The sequence below is a fragment of the Anser cygnoides genome, chromosome 1 (genome assembly GCF_040182565.1).
Source record: "Anser cygnoides isolate HZ-2024a breed goose chromosome 1, Taihu_goose_T2T_genome, whole genome shotgun sequence".
Classification (NCBI taxonomy): domain Eukaryota; kingdom Metazoa; phylum Chordata; class Aves; order Anseriformes; family Anatidae; genus Anser; species Anser cygnoides.
This window is the reverse complement of record NC_089873.1, coordinates 31651366-31666511: the sequence shown is the minus strand read 5'-3', so window position 1 is coordinate 31666511 and position 15146 is coordinate 31651366. Positions and strand designations below refer to the sequence as shown.

At 40.5% G+C, this 15146-nt stretch overlaps 1 protein-coding gene across 2 annotated transcripts in view; it reads right to left on the bottom strand.

Moving 5' to 3' along the window:
* CNTN1 (contactin 1) overlaps positions 1–11367 on the bottom strand; it is a 249712-nt gene extending 238345 nt beyond the window's left edge. The window contains exon 1 of one of the 2 annotated variants that reach the window (XM_066991953.1): positions 11250–11367. The gene's annotated coding sequence lies outside the window, so the exon portion shown is untranslated. The remainder of the gene's footprint in view (positions 1–11249) is intronic. The other variant, XM_066991949.1, reaches the window with a different exon arrangement.
* Between the last annotated feature and the right edge of the window lie 3779 nt (positions 11368–15146).

The window sequence follows — 15146 nt, the reverse complement described above, 5'->3', positions numbered from 1 at the left end:
CTGCGAGTGTGGGGCTGTGAGGGCAGGGGGAGGCAATAAGCAAGTGTACCCTGGGGGGCAGTTATCTGCTTTTACTAATCATTTGATCCTGTTCATAATAAAGGCTTAATTAATAAAAGCTGTTGTAAGAGGTTTTCCTTGTCATCTGCCTCTCCCTGATGCGCTTCCCTACCAGGGAAAAGGGACTTTACAACCAAGTTTGGATTCCCCAAATGAGATCAGGACCCTACCTCTACCTCCTACACACCCAGACAGGCATTACAATACCTGCAGAAAAAGGTCTTCTTTTTCAGCACATGGTTTTGTTCTTCGTACAGTTTAAGTCATCTTAGGTAGCACACTCAAAAAATTATTCTATTAAGACTTAGAAGAAAAGACGCTACAAACACCAAGACATTTTCAGCTCGGATCTTGTACGAAGGAACTCCTCTAGGTTCATGGACTGCCAGATTTCTGCAAATTCTGTAATTCTGGCTTGAAGTGCAGTGTGATTTATACCCACCAACGCTTTAAATGATCTTCAATAACTGTTAATAGCAAAACATACTTCTTAATGCCTTTCAGCAACTCACCCTTAACTCCAGTATTGCTCCATAATTAAAAAAATAATAATAATAAAAATAAAGTAACACGTTGCATAAGCCTCATAGTTAACATCTGAAGACTGAACTGGCAAGGTTCCTAAACAAGTAATGCACTGACAAAGAAATCGTGTTCCATTAGAATTTCCTAAAAGGTTTCAAATATAAATATTATACAAAGAACAGTTGTTCATCTGTCCAAAGAATCCTATATTTCTTGAAAGAAAATTCCTTGTACCATGAATTTAAAGAAGGAGGTGTTGTGTTTCATGAGGAACACACCAAGATATTCCTATGCTTTTCACACGTGCCTTGATGTTTCTAGCTGTACGGCTTCACTTTCAGGTCATTCATCAGATCGCTGCATCTTCTTACTTGACCTCATTATTACTGTTCATACAAAGTGTTTGTGCACCAGGCTGCTTGTGAGACACAAAGAGCTGCTCCAATGAAAATTAATTTATAAGCATATTCCTAACGTATCATCTTAAAGATGGAATAAGTTGAAACAGAATCTCAGGAGAAGACTCATTCCTCTAATTTGGAAAAAAGAGAACTTTTTTTTTTCCTGATTTTCTAGCAAGCAAGGAATCATTTTCAGATGCACTGTATAGACGTGTTGTTTTTAATGGAGGGAAAAAAGGAACCACTCTCTGCATAACTGAAAGTTGAAAACTTTTTTTCTTTGACAGGATTAAGTTTTGCTGCTCATTCCACACATATACACCTAAAGTCTTTCCAACTGGCATCCACTTTAACTTTCAGAAATTCTTTGACTGGTTTTCAAAACTATTGGTGATACTGAGCTGTCAACCCATAGTTGGTTCAGCAAAATGCAAGCTTTTCTGAGGACAAGTACATCTTCCTCATGCTGCTTATATGTATGCACTTTCTTTGACAAGACTGGATAATTGCTGATTTTCTCTGGAAAAGGAAAAGAACTTGTCTTAAAAGACTATATTGTAGCACGAGAGAAGAAGGCAATTTCCTTACCCAACTTCTATGCCAATTACCAAGCTGTGCAGCTTACAGCTCTCACTTATTGGAAGCTAGCACCTGCCAACTGTCACCACGTCAACAGAGGAAAAAAGAGACACAATAATGTATATACACACACTTTTGCAGTCAGAATTAACACAAGAAAGCACTATTTGCAATTGTCTGTAAAACCATAAGAGAATGTTTCTAAAAGTCTGACAAGGAGCATCTCTGCTTTTATATCACATTGAAGTCAGCAAAGATTTATGCCCAAAACTCTGGGTGAGCAATAGAAGAAACTGATCTACAATGGATTCCTTCATTGCTTTCAGCTGTCTTCTAAGGCAGCCTTCTAGGTCTGACTAACAGAAAAACAAGAATACAGATGTTTCCACTCATCTACATGCAATAATGCAAAACTGCAACTAAAAAGCTCATCATTGTGAATGTCCATATCCTCCCACGAACCAAGTGAAATATAAATTAATTGTCAGACCATGATTCCTCCCTCAGAAGTGGTTTAATGATATACAGTAAGTCACAAATGCATGCCAAAACATGTTTAGTATACCAAATAGGAAAGATAATTTTTATTTGGAAACATAATGTAACAGTATACGAAGAGCAATAAAAGGGTTTAAAATATAATAGCAACAACTCTACTACAAACGTTTAGAAAACAAAGCACCTTGTGCAGGCAAAAGTGAAAGGTTTTAACAAAAACATAGTCCACACTTTGAGAATATTAACTCATCAAACAGCTTCTGCTTGGCCTGAATTAAAGCTTCAGATTATTTTTATTGAATCTTCACATAATGGTTAGAAATAATCATCCTGCTATATTAATTTGCATAATTGATTTGATTATATGCTCTTGTACTTAATACAGGAAAATCTGCCTATCTGCCTCTACCCAGTATCACAGTCTTCTTCATCTTTCATTGTTTATTTCTTCAGATATTTTGAGAGATGACAGGCTTACAGTTCAAATTATGAATTGGGTATCAGGTTTCCACATTACTTGCTGGGATCAGGTGAAACCTGATCTTGGGCTGGCAAACCTTCCAGGATGCTGTTGTTCTGAAGTTCCCATTTCACCTAACAGTCAGCGTGCCCACACACAGGCTTCCAGAAATGGCCAGGTCCTCCAGTCCTTGGGTGTCTGCAGTCACTGAGCTTTGCCCTTGACGTGAACAGAGACCTTGAAAGCCACCTGCCAGCAAGCAGACAGACAACTTCACGGGTAATTGTGCTCCGAGTCAGAGGGATTTGGAAGGGCCTAGCACGGCAACTGCAGCACGACAAGAACAGGCCACACTCCTGCGGTTTTGAAATCAGCTGCAGACGTCTGTTAAACTTGTGAGCAGTCCTAATCCAGTCCAGGGGAAAAGCAGACTACTTATTTCAAATTAAACTCATGCAGATATCTTTAGAGTGAGGTGCAGGACAGGATAGGCCAATTAAGAAGCACGTATTAGCACTTGCTACCTCTTCCCTCCTCTGGCCCAGCTTCTCATCACTCTGACCCTAGGAGATCAACCAGGAGAGACCAAGAGGCTCTCTTGGGACCACCAAGAGCACTCCCAGGGAAGATGAGAGAACCACCCAGGCCAAAAGCCAGGCCTGCCAAGTTTGAATGGGCCATGGATTCAGAGACAAGCATGAGAACAATATTATTTTTCAGAAAGATTAAGTAATGTTTTTAAATATTCCCCCAAATTCACCCATTGGCTTTTTTTTTTTTTCCTCACACATGCTAAAGGGATTCCCAGGGAAAAGTCTCAAATGAGAATGACGCGGATGGTAAAGTTCAAAGGCCTAATCCTAACAGCTAATAAAAGCCCTCTTTTAAATGCCCCTCTACTTAATTCTGAAAAGCACTTACTGAATTTTGTGTTCTGACTGAAAAGACTTTTTTTTTTTTTTTTTATGTATGACAGAAGAGTGACAAGCAACAACTGGGCACAAGCTGATTCTCCTGGGACAGGCAAGAACTTAGTCCCAGATTCACCAGAATGCTGCCTGTGATTTATGAAGCTAAATGGGAACTACCTTCCTGGTGAAACAAAATTTCCAAAACGAAGCTTATTACCTACTCAGGTAATCATACTTCCCTTCAACAGATTTTCATTTAAATTATTTTATTATTTCAGATTACAGTGTCTCCAAGTCTAACAGCCAAATAACTGCTGTTTGGCTGGTTGTACACCCCATTCCATAGCATAGTATCTACCTAGCACCCACACAATAAACACTTCCCCTTTTATAAAAAGACCTCTATAAAAAGAGATTAGTAACACGTTAACCAGGGAAATTCCTGAAAGTCAGGCCAAGAATATCCTAAATGTTCAGAGTGCTTTATTTCAGACACTCACAAGGAAGTGTCAAAATAATTCTGCCTAGAGGAGTAGTGAACAGCAAGGTATAGGCACCAAACTGCTGAAGTAAAAATTTCATTTCAAGGTGGTGCATATCCTTCACTGTACTTACATCAATCCACCAGCAGCAAAACCTTTCTTCATACTGGTCTGGTAGAAGAATGCCTGTAAATTGACTAGTTCAGTAATATAAAATGCTGTAGGTGCACAGATACTAAATAATAACACAAAAGTAACTTGTGACCAGTTCTCATTGCTTTATGCAACGTTACAATTCTTTTGACAGTGACCAAAAAGGCAAATATATTGCTTCCCCATTTTCCTTTCTTCTCTTGTCACTTCAGTACCACTAAACATTAGCATAGATGCAGAAAAGAGTGCTTGGCGTAAAAACAAACAAATAAACAAAAAAAAAACATGCACAGGGGAAACCTCAGCGACTCTTTGCAAGCTTTATCTAATCATTGTCAGTATAAATAGTGTCAGCTAGCAACATTGCCAAGGATAAAATCTTCTACAAAATGTTCAGCAGGCCAGCGAAGCACCCTACATGAATGTAAATAAAATTGAGAACATAAGTATATGGTAATACACTTAAAAGCAGTTATTTCAGAGTTCTGGCTTAATAAATAAATAAATAAATAAATAAAATCCTAACCCCCTGTGTCTCCAGTACATGCACAGGCAAGGTCTGAATGACACTTAGCTGTTGTAACTACAGATACAAACATCACATTTGAGTGGAGTTAATCACTCTGAAGAAAAAAGAAAAAAAAAGTCTTTATATCTTTTGAAGGCTTTAAATAAGATCTCATAGAAATAGGACAAAACAGGTTTTATGGTTCAGCCACATTTAAGACTAGGTCAGCTGGTTGGTAGAGAACCCACAGAACCTATTACAATACGGGAATGTGAGCGGAAATGGGAACAGCTGTGCTTTATTACAAACCTGCGGCTGTTTTTACTACAAAACTCTCTTTATGCCTGTACGTTTCTGTAGGACTTCATGTCATTCTGAGCAGCAGATTCACAGCTGCCATTTCCACAGCAAAATACTTGGTTTAGTCAGATTTATCTTTTCCTGTATCTGATCTGCACAACCAAGTGCAAATTAATCTTTCTTCTCAGGCATACCACTTTCCTCTAGGCCCCAAAATCATGCTCTGAAAGCCTAATAACGAAACTGACAAATCACTGTTAATGAAAATGCAATCAAGTCTTTTTCATTCAAAACCCTTTAGTCTTCTTGAGTATTCTTAACTAATATAACACAGATACTTGAGATTATCTGTTTCTCTTTCTTTAATTTGGAGGTATTTATTAGAGATAACTTTCTTCTTCAGGCCACTATCTCCAGACAAATAGAAGTGCATTGGAAAAAAAAAATCTATATAGATATGTTTGTGCTAATATAACGGTGACTGGGTAAAGCTAGATCAATGTATCAAATGTGAAAGTTACATATTTTTTCCATTATGCAATTTTGTACAATATTAATTTTTTGTTTATGCTTTCCAGATTCTCATTTTGCAAAACCCAACTGCTGAGAAGGAGGTTAATTCTTCATCTAAACTACTAATTCTATGCTTACACAGATAAACAGTTTATAATAAGGCAGGAATATTGACAGAAACAGGTTGTGATGTAAACCATCTGACATATATTGTAATTTTTCAGTTAATGCATCAATAAGCTTTGCAAAAACGTGCTCTTCAATAGGGCTGATGAACATCAAGAAATGAAAGAAGCAATGAACTATGATAATGAACCAAGGAACTGAGAATCTTGTTCAGCATTTCCTCCATAACTCTGAGCATAAGCCTTTTCTCGTATATTGACTTAAAAGAAAATAAAATAAAAATACTGTATCCATCTGGCAAGACCTGAGGCAAAATGAAAATGGAAGATGTTTAAACAACCAAGTGTAACTGAGCTGTCACCCCAGTTATTTAGAAGAGTAGTCAGCATTGGCGCTTCTTGCCTTGGCAGCTATTTACTGGTATTTTTGCAATAGCAGGCACATTTCTTACATGCTATGTAGAGAGTCAAGAAAGAAATGAAAGTAATCAAAAAATGCATACAGATTTTTTATGCTCAGCTAACGTTGAACTTGTGCATCAAGCATTTTCTTTAGTTTACGGCTTTCATAAACAACCTATAGCAGTCAAGCTGCTGGCTACTTTTGCCATTGTGACAGCCTCGTTAAACCTTTTCTGAGATACCATTGCAACACCTCAAGTTAACGGTGGATACTTTTTCAAAACATAACACGTTAAAAAAATTAGAAGTCAGAAAAGGTCAGAGGGAAAAAGTATAGTAAAGATAAAGAGCAAAGAGAGGCAGAGTTCACAAAATGACAAGAACACGGGGAAAATAGTGTTTCAGAACGCCTGCCTTCCCAAAATCTATTTCAACAGCAGCTGGCGTCCGTTGGAGTTCCTTTACAATAAAAATCTGAAGTGGGAACTGTTCAATATTCCAAAGTTGATTTTCATAAAAGAAATGAACTGTAGACAGCTGATGAAAGGGAAGCCTGGCCTCTTGCTATAGTTCAAAAGAGTGATGCACTTATTCTTCTCAAGAAGAGATTCAGAAAACAAACCAAAATGCACATTTCTAGCTGCTCTCTCATCTATCTTAATCATTATTTTCCTTTTGCTTTGCTCAAAATTGTTCATAGTGAAAAATGCTATACTTCAGCTATACTTTAGCTAAAAGTATTACTAGCAATAGCAGTCTTCTAACTCCTAGAAACAACTTCTAACCCTTCTAACTCCTTATCAACAAATTATCCTACTGGACACTTTATGAATCTCATTAATAATGGTTGGTAAAGGAAGATACAGAGTTGATATTCAACATTTCAAGATATTTTACTTCTTTCCAACTTTATTTTAGATTTTACCAGTGAGTAGATGGCAAAATAAATGACTGCCTCTATCAAAACAAAGCCAGCTTTAGTTCTTGTTTCAAAGAACTCATACTGGTTTGAAAAACTTCAAAACTTATCTCAAATGAAATCTTTGTTAAGACATATAAAGCTGTTTATCTTTTAGCACACAAGAAAAAATTATTTTTTTTCTCCTAAGCTGTGGTTAGGCTTGAAGATGAAAAGCCTAAAGAATAGTCACAGAGAAAAACAAAACTACGTGTGAAAAAGGTGAATATATATGTATACTGAATATACGTTAGTTTTAGCATCAAGACGGTCTGAAAAAAATAGTGCGCATATTACTATATCACATATTGCTTAAATTGTAAATAGGCACTCCAACAAATCATTGGGTTTACAGAACACAGAAGTTAAAAATGACTTCTTTCCCAGCTGTGGTTAAGTCCTGAATTCCCACACTGCTCTGCCCATACAAGCTTTTAGGAAGATTCTGCATGTATGAAACCGTTTTTATACGTTCTCTCACATGAATTACAATATTCAGTTTGTGATGCAAACCACAACTCCTCCATGTTCCCCATTTCAGACACTATGCTTCTAAATTACTGCAAATGTTATTTTCATAACATCAAAAGGACTAGCTTATGTAAACAAAATACTATGGTGCAGTGGTAACTCCACTAGTCACAGTTTTATTCAGATCTCAATTCACCAAGAGCCTTACATCTTATTTTTCTAAGTATCTCTAAAAGAGCAGTAACTGTAGAAAATTAACATCAAATAAAAATAGTTATTAAAAATGAATAATAACAATAAAAAAAAACACCTAAGTATAATCACAAACCAACTCCAACTCATCAGACATTTCATTTGCCAGCCCAGAAACCCACAAAACTTAGCAGGGTGAGTAGAGTAGAGCAGAGCAAAATAACTTCCTAAAAAAATACAGTATATGATACAGACAGAATTGCTGATGTATCTTTATAATTAGGACTATTTAATTTAATTTCTAATGTTTACTGTTACTTACAACTTTGGTAAAGTAAGCATCCTGTCTGTCATCTTTGCTTTCTGTTAATGCTTATATACAAGCACAACACATGCTATAAATTTCATTGAAAATTGTGTTGAGAAGTTCAATTTTAAAAAGGAACAATGGAGAAAAAAAAACAATCAATTATCTTCTTTCTTTCTTTATATCAAAGATTCTAGAACACTTCAAAAAACTTTAGTATGTTTTGAAGCCATCAACGTAGGCATTGAATTAATGCATTTTTTCCTGCATCTCTAAAAATGGCCCAAAAATTAACCAACTTCTAGGAGGAAAGTACTGTGTAGAAGAACATAAGAAACACTTTGAGCTACAAAGAAGAGTAAAAGTTGAGACCAATACCTGGTAAAAGTGCTGAAAAGGTGCCTGCAGACTGAAGACACTAGACTGGATTGATTTAGGAAATCAAGAAAAGGAAGCTTTGGAGAATAAAGAAACATAAGCTGAAAGAATGTTGACGAGAAAAAAGCAAGGAGAGAAGGGACTGGCTGAGAAAAAAAAAAAAAGTCAACATATTTGGAACAGTCAAGACCAGCAGTAAGTAACAATTGCGATTTTGACTGGCTCCAGAAGGATAATGAGACTACTACTAGGAAACATGTATAAAGGATGACATGAGAAGGACTATGCTTGCAGAGGACTCGCAAAAGAGTCTTCATGCGCTATTAAAGATTCTCTCTAAAGCTCATAACTGAATGAAGGACTCCAGTTTTTCACCCCTTCTCCACAATTACAAATACCTGTAGAAACCTGTGACAAATTAACCCATTCTGCTTTATTACTGGTGCATTTAAGGGGAACTGCACTTTCATAATGCTATAATTCTTAGCTAAGAGTCTTTGCTCTTAGAAGAGCAAAATAGGAGATCCAAGTTCTCCTATCCTGTTGATAATCATTGTGGTCCAATACAGTAAGACAAGAAGAAATTTACTTTGAAAGCTGAAAATTTTCTAGGTTTTCTTGTTTTGTTTTTATTATTATTTATTATTTTTTATTTGCTTACATTTTTCTCATTTTTAAGAAACATGAAAGAATATTATGAATATTACTCAATCACTCAAAAAGTCATAAAGTGACAAACATGTTGCTTGTGCAATCTTAACTCATTTCCTTTGAGTGTGAACACTTTAATACAATATTTAAATAAACACATACAGTTTCTTCAAAGTTACCTTGCCTCAACCAGTGCACAGGATAAACATGCACATAAGATGAAATAGGACCGAATGTAGGCAGGACTCTTGTTACCTGTTGAAGAGACAGGTATGTGTGTAGTGAATGCAAAGGGAGAAAAGAAAAAGGAGAGAGGCTATACTGCCATAAATGCACTGGCAGTTAAAGTCCACCATGTTGTAGTCTCCTCCATCCCTCTTACCATCACACACACAATTTAAACCAAGATTCCCCCAGTTTGTAATTAACTGCGATTTCCCTTTTTCCCATCTGCTCTGCAGACACATTCAAATAGGTGTGGAGCACTCAGGACTGTTACTAAACACAGTGGCCCTTGTAACTTGAGCAAATACAGAAATACTGCTATTTAAAATGGTGGAAGTTTCAAATCAGGCACCAAAAATGAGTGAATGCTTTTAACCTAACCCTCTCTGTGTTCATCATTTGTAAAGGTCTTGTCTCACCTTAGGTAGTATTTGATAAAGTAGAAACTGTCTGTGAGGCATTCTGATCACATAATGATAAGCACTTTAGCAAAGCCCATACACATGTTATCAGTTCTGTCTTCAAAGCAGAGTTGAGATATGTGAAGAAGAAAATAAATCATGGGCTCACGTATCGATCAAGGAGAAAGAAAAACAAAAGCAAAATACTGAGTTGTGTTAAGTGAGCTCCATACATCCTGTGCACTGAATGAGGCAGGGTTCCTGCAGAAAAAAAAACAGTATGTGACCATGTAGTTAAGACTGTATCAGAGAGTCATGCCCAAAAAGCTGCTATTAAATTATTTGTTTTGTTGTTAATAATGTAGGGTTTCTTCTTCAGAAGGTATGTAAGATCCTTGATTTGAGGTCCTGTGAAACCAAGTTCTTGCATAACCATGCAGCTGCGTTGAGGTTGTAGCACTTTTCGGTGTCTGTCTGAAGTAAAACTGAAAATCTCTTGCTGGTTTACAAAAGCACTGTAGAGAATACAACATGGGAAAGGTCAGAAGTCTTTTGCTTAACTACTTATTTTTACCTTTTGCACAATTTAGGGATGGATAAGGTATATGCTGTTCCTCTGTCAACTATCAAGAAACACAAATACAAGATTTAAGCAACTGATGCTGATAGATGATACGTATTCAGAGACTAACAAATAAACATACAAAAGCTCTGTACTACCAACAGGCTTCTGCAGCATTACGGAAACTTCTTATTAGAGAACCTGTGGTCATTTGTTATTTATACAAAATGGGCCAAAGCTCACTTCGGCATATAGATTTGTACAGGAGAGACATGAAAAAGCTACTAATGATAAAAACGGAGAATTATTTAAACTTCGAGTCATTTCAGCATGCTTTCCATTGTGCTTACGCAGTCTCAGGTCCTCTTATTCATTATTTTTACTGTTTTAAGAGTAATTTCATACAACAGACTGACGCGAAGTAACGTGTATCTCTGCACAGGTGGCTGCATTGTGGGGTTGTTTATTGCCCAAGCTGTACACACCTGTAATTACATACGGGATTGTCGTCCAAACCCTAAGGCTCCCGTTAAATATCTTTACAGCCCTTAATATAATAACCGATAAAACTGTTCTTCCTCCATGGGTCGTGGTTTATTTTCATTACCGCATGGCGCAGAGGTAGTTACCTGGGCAGGTGGGTATCCCAGCATGATGGGGGGGGCGTTTTGGGGGACAGGCTGGGGCTCAGGAGGGTGTCCCTCGGGGGTCCGGGACCCCGGGGCTGCAGCTCGGCCCCCGGGGGGACATTTTGGGGAGCCCAGCAACGGCAGCACCCGCGAGCGGCGCTCCCGGCCCCGCCGCCGGCTGCGGCATCGCTGCCATTTGCAGCGAAGTGACACAGAAAAGGCGCAGCGCGAGCGTTTTGCAAGGAGAACCGCGCAATTAAGCAGCACGTTATCATCAAAATTTTTTTTTTTTTTTTTTTACTGCAGGAAGGCGCAACGAGGGGAAAAAAAAAAAAAAAAAAAAAAAACACGTTAACCCACCGCACACACCCAGACGACGCGGCTGCCGCCCGCCAGCCCTGAGACACGACCCCTGCAGCAGCAGCAGCAGCAGGGCTGGAGCGGAGCCTCCCTGCGGCACCCCGCGGCTGCGGCACCCCCGCACCCCGCCAGGTGACAGCCCTGGGGACCCCCCCCCGCGGCATCGCTCCCGGCCCCGCCGGCCGAGCCGTGCCCTACCTGACAGCCGGGACGTCGCCCGGGGGCGTCCCGGGGGGCTGCGCTCGGCCCGGCTCGGCTCGGCCCGGCCCGGCTCGGCTCGGCTCGGAGCCCGCCTGACAGCCGCCGCCCCCCCAGCCGGGGCCGAGCGGGGCGCGGGGAGCGGCGGCGGCTGATTGGCCGCGGGTGATGTCACTCGGGCGGGAGCGCGCGGGGGGGGCGCCCCCCCCTCACCTCAGTCGTGTCCCCCCCCCCCCGCGTCCCTCTCACGGCCACCCGTGTCCCCCGCTCACACACCCGTGTCACCTCCTCACGCACCCGTGTCCCCCCCAACCTGCCCACCTCTCCCCCCACACACCACCTCCAAGCCATGAAATGGCGCGGTTTTGCTGGACCTCCTCTGTCTTACTATCTGTATTTCTTTTTATGGCAGAGGCGGGGTGTTTCTGAAGGGGCTGCCTGTCCCCACAGCCCCCCTGAGTTGCTGCAGAAATCAGAGTTGCTTGCCTCAGGGAAAGTGCGAGGACACGAGGGTGCTCTGTCCCAAAAATAAGTGCGGGGCTTGCTGCATGGTGGAGGAGAGCAAGTGGGGGCGGAGGGCAAACACGACCCACTGAGATGGGGAAGCGGCGAATTTTGTGACAACCCTGCAGGAAGGGCTCGGGAGGGATGTTACAGAGAACCTGCAGCAGCAGGAGGCACAAGTTCCCAGGGTGCATGAAACAGCTTCTGGAGGGAACCGGGGCTGAAACTGGCCCCCTGTGTATCTGCAGAGAGTGGCAGGTAACACCCTGTCTGTAGCTGAGAGAGCACAAGCAGCAGCTGACCGCGATATCCCACCCATCTGGCAATAAGTACCAGAGAGTGGACAAATCCAGCCCGAGCACCCCACTGCTCCATGAACAACCCTTTCTGTTGGGACGGACACCAGAGGGCATCCGTTCTGCCCTAGGAGAAACCAGGTCTCTGCAGCAGAGGGGCATATGGAGTGGGTTTTCTGTGCAGCTTGAGGTAAGGAGGTGCCAGAGAAATTAAGGCAGGACCGCTTCACTCATAGCCATCATCTCAGCTAGTTACTGCATGTCTGAAAGGATTTGAACTCAATCCCCTAAAGCAGAAGATACCACTGACCTTATGGATTTGCAGTCTGCAGATTACAGCAAATATCGTTATAACAATTAAAATGAGATCACGCTATCACAAGCACAGGGGGCAGAAGCTTGTTGTTCAAGGAACAAAACGATAGATCAGAAAAAAAAAAAAAAAGATTCTCATTTAATCATTCCAGCGTCGGAGATTTAGGCCTGGTCTTTAAGTCCTGTGTCTTAATCCAGTGCTGAGCACCGGATGCGTACACAAATGTGCAAAGAGGAGGAGAGCTATCACTGGGGGTGTGCTCTGAAAGCAACAGGGACAGTGGTAAAATTTCCATGCCAAAGAGCAACCAGGGTGGTACAAAGGTGCAGAAAAAATGGGAAATAAAGAAGGGAAACAGGTTGAATTATACGTATTGGCAAACAGCATATAGTAACAGAACAGAAGGCATTTAAAATATTAATAAGCTTGAAACTGGCAGAGATTTGATCTGAACCGTGGATTTTAGATGCCTTAGCTGCTTCCTTACGATGAGGACCATAAAACCGTTTCAGCCCCTGGCACAGTTTAGAGGAGTCTCAGGACTGCTCCGAACGGTGCTTGGTTCCAAAACTGCCTCAGGGTGCATTTTGCAGCTAGGAGCACTAAAACACCAAAGTCAACTTTAGGATGAAGATTTGCTGAAAGGCGCGCCAGGCTGCTCCGCATGTCCTCGGAGATGTACGACACAGGCAGCTCCGTACTGCAGCAGTGCATTTAATATTTACCATACCCTCTGAAGGACATTATTTCACAATGCTCAGTAAATTTAGTTTCCGATATCACTGCCAGAAGTTAAGATGGCTGTCGTACACATTTTGAGCCAGGGTAATTTTTTGCTTAAATATACCAGTGGGTGTCTCTGCACTGCACAGAACATCCCTGCCTCTCCCCTCGCTCGATTCCAACATCCCTCACTAGCGCCAGGCACTCAGCAACGCAAAGCAGGAAGAGAAAACATGTGAAAAGCAGAAACATTGTGGATTCAGTACCCGGTGCGTTTGTAATCATCATCTGCCAGTTGCTCTGTTTCTACAATAAGTTTATATCTGTAGCTCGTACACGTACCTTCATCCCTGGGTGGCCGATTCCTGAGAGGAGTTTGCTTCCTGAAAAGAGGCAGAAGTCATTTAGGATCCAACCATCCGCAAGACAGAGGCATAGATGGAGCCAGCAGCTCCCACGGAGGAACAGCAGTCACTGACCTCGCTTCATGTATCCTGCAGCAAACATTCATGGCATTCACCACAAGAGGAAGGGGTGGCGGGGGGAATACGAAGCAAGGACAACAGCTTTCCGTTATTACAATAAAAGGGAGACACAGGCCAGCATGAGCTTTGTGCACCCCTACCCAGTCTCAGCAATCTTTTAGAGGATTAATAAGATTAGAATGTCCTGTTGTTTTGCTAATGGCTGTTTATTTCAAAAAGGGCTTTTCTTGTAAACATACAAAAATGACCATATGCTGCTCCACGCTGCAGTGCTGCCTTGGACTACTACTAAAAGAAAAAAAAAAAATCATGTTCCTACTGGCAATTTTGCAAAAAGGAACAATTAATTTGCCCTTTGGCTATGCTGCTGTGGGGCAGTTAAAGGTAGTGCATTAAAATGTCTTAAGAGTGGTCTCTTAGAAATACCTTGCCACAGCTACGAAGGCTAACAGTGTAATACATCCAAAAATCCGTGGTTATTCCTTTTTTTTTTTTCCTTATTGAATTTCAGATGTATATTTGCAGATATAATTTGAACTCTGACCACATCTAAGCCTATCGCCCATAAAGCTGATCATGCAAGTTCCTTTTCATTGCTCCCAAATGGTGCAAAGAATTTCCCATGGTATTAAAAATTTTGAAATGAAAGTAAAAACTTTAGTCAGCCACCACTGAGCTGAACAATACTCCTGTTGAATTCCAAACTCTCCAAAGTGAATGAAGGATGTCAGTAAGATAATTTTATTTATAGGCTTTAAAATATAGCATATGGCAAGACCTACAGTTCAAGATAGCTTCTGTATCTATTTTCAATGCCTTTGGCTTTAATCATTCAGGCTATTATGTCCTGTGCTTGATCTCTTTTGTGATTCAAATGTTTCTGGAAAATGATTCAGACAGTTTTGAGGATGTGGAAGGGCAAAATTAGGTAATTTTAATGAGAAACAACTAATCTAACCATGTCTTTCAATGGGAATACTGTCCCTATATCCCTCCACAGGAGGGATAGGGATTTGAGATCTGTCAAAAAAAAAAAAAAAAGCTACCTTGGAGCTCAGACAGAATTTTTGATACAAACAAAAATATTTTTATCTAATGAAGAACTGGAACAGGAGGGAAATTGAGAGGATGACATGAGAGTACAGTTACACTCTTGATCACTGACTGGTACTGTGAGCTCTAGATGCCTTTCCTTTTGGACTTCAGGTTACTCTGCAGTACACTGGGGGTTGGTTGAGAACCAGTCACAATGGATCGGGCACATATAAAATGAGCTGTTCCTCTCAACAAGCAGATCTCCACTTTCCCTTGAACCTAGCTCCATGGATTACTGTGTTTAACTTCTCCATAAAATTGTTTCTCTATAAGCTCTTACCAGGATTTCAAGTTTATAGCACTGGAGACAGTGAATTGTGTCCCTTCAGAGAAGCAGAAGTTGCCCCAAGTCTTGCCAGAGTCAAAAATACGATCTCTCATCAGCCCATATTCCATTGATGCATGTGCCTAGATGCATATTGCTGCTTACACTCACGTACTATAGCATTTCCATAACAAAACAAAGGAGAATAACAAA